Below are 2,163 nucleotides of genomic sequence, written 5' to 3'. Positions count from 1 at the left end.
AAGCCCTCTGTCGCTGCCGGGATGAGCCCGCAAAAATGGGTGCAGCGAAAGAGGACTGCGAAAGGGGAAGACCTGATGGGCCAGCCCCCTGGTCTCCAGTGAGTGTGGAAGACCCACCTGGTGCTGCGCTGCTGGATGGCTGGGACGGGTCCGTGGCTGCCGGCTGAAGGACCGCTCCAGAACCTGTGGCGACAGTCGTGCAGTGTGTGCTGTGAAAAAAGAAAACAGAAAATTAATACCAAACTATAACAAGACGGTACATCCTGTGGAATTAAAAATGACAGATTATGTCTATGCAATACAACCGGAGGCATGTGAGAAATACTTACGTTCTCATGAGAAGGACCGGTCTCAGGAAGGCCAACGCACGGTGGTATTTGTAGAGCCGGTGCCTTGCTCCGGAACCACTAGCTGCACTCTTCTCTGCACGCAGGTCCTTGTTGAAGCGGTCCTTCATGGAACGCCAACGTGTCCTTACTTTGTCCACTGTGAAATAACAATAAAATATAATGGTCAGAATAAGGACTTTTGACCGTGCTCTCGTGACTGTGTGTGATGACAGAAACTACGAAAAGTTTCTTTCATCACACACAGTCAAGAGAGCATGGCCAAGGTCTGTTGCTTCACACTACCGTGCAATACTTACCAAATGCATTACGGACCCGTGGCGGGGAATTCTCCCAGCCATCCCACAACGCTTGGGCCACCTCACTCCACAAACGACGGAGAACACTATTGACGGAGTGCTGTTGATCCCGGCTGTCCCACAACGGGACTCGCTCCTGGACCAGACTGATCAGCAGGTCATTATCAATCCGGTCGTCGTCCCGTTGTGAAACCTAAAATTAAAAGAAAATCATTTAAGTTTGCTCAACCACATTTGGAAAAAATAAGACACGAAGATGAGAAAGGGCAGGAATATGAAAGACAACTTTCAGAAAAGGATGATACAAGAAAAATGTAAAGAAAAACAAGGGTACAGAAAAGTAAAGAATATTACAATAAGGACAGTCTGCCTGGTATACATACCCGCTGCCGTCTTCCACCTGGACCTTGACTCCGCTGCTCAGTCCCTCTCTGTCCTTCAGTTGAAGTGCTCTATAAAATTAAAAAAAAAAAAAATTGCCTCATGTGTCGATGTGACAGTCAATACTTACCAAGCTGACGGACAAAAAAATTACCTCGCTCACGTGATCCACTTCTGATTGCCGTGGCTGGAACTCCTCATCAGACGAAGAAACCGGAGAAGACATTCTGATGCGTGTTGAAAGAAAAAAATTGAAGAAATTAGGACATGTAGATCCAAAAAATTGAAAATGAATGCATTGGCTAGGATATACTCACATTGCTCTGTGTCTTGTCCAACAATGTGTCCGGGCAGGGTGCTGTCTTCTTTGGAGTCTGATGAGAAGTGACCAGAAACTTCCCCCAACCTTCCTTTTATAACCCTGCTGCTATGGGGGAGGCTTATCAGTGTCTAGACATCCTTATCTACAGTTAATTCAATGGTGCCAAAAAAAACGCATGCGTCAAAAAAACGCATGCAAACGCATGTCCAAAAAAACGCATGCGTCCCCATTGACTCCAATGCATTTTTTGTCCAAAAAAAACCGCATGTAAACGCATGCATTTTTTTGGGGAAAAAAAACGCCCCTCAAAATACTACAAGTTGCATTTCATAAAATGAACGCATGCAGTAAAAAAACGCATGCGTTCACAAACGCGTGCAAACGCGTACACCAAAAAACGCATGCGTTTTCAATGTTAAATATAGGGAAAAAAACGCATGCGTTTTTTGGGTAAAAAACGCTGCAGACAAAAACGCAAGTGTGAAACCACCCTAACATAACAGGATTTCCCAGCCATACACATTGAACAGCGCTACACTGTATGTATGCTCTTTTGTACGGTGATTCTGTCTCTATCCACTTATGGGCACTGCGCAAGCGCCAACAAAGTTTGCTACATAGCACAATAGTGACCCATAGTGCAGGCGCCAATACGTCCACCCTCAGCGCCTACCACGCATGCGCGGGTGCCTCCGATCTGCGCATTCCTATACATGACACTGCACAAGTGCCTGGCGCCTTCTCATTGCAGCCTACAATACGACCGGCCCCAGTTCCACTGCGCAGGCGCGGACACATCCACCTTCAGCCCTCA

The 2,163-nt window shown here is 46.7% G+C and overlaps 1 long non-coding RNA gene across 1 annotated transcript; it reads right to left on the bottom strand.

The window, feature by feature from the left end:
• Positions 1-368: 368 nt before the first annotated feature.
• On the bottom strand, positions 369-1,161 carry LOC138672055 (uncharacterized). The gene is made up of 3 exons (XR_011319552.1): positions 1,030-1,161; positions 647-839; positions 369-486 (listed from the first exon to the last, which is right to left on the bottom strand). It is a non-coding gene; the product is annotated as an uncharacterized lncRNA (long non-coding RNA).
• Between the last annotated feature and the right edge of the window lie 1,002 nt (positions 1,162-2,163).

This window comes from Ranitomeya imitator, chromosome 3 (assembly GCF_032444005.1).
Source record: "Ranitomeya imitator isolate aRanImi1 chromosome 3, aRanImi1.pri, whole genome shotgun sequence".
NCBI lineage: Eukaryota > Metazoa > Chordata > Amphibia > Anura > Dendrobatidae > Ranitomeya > Ranitomeya imitator.
The sequence above is the reverse complement of the archived record's forward strand: the minus strand, read 5'-3'. Positions and strand labels throughout refer to the sequence as shown.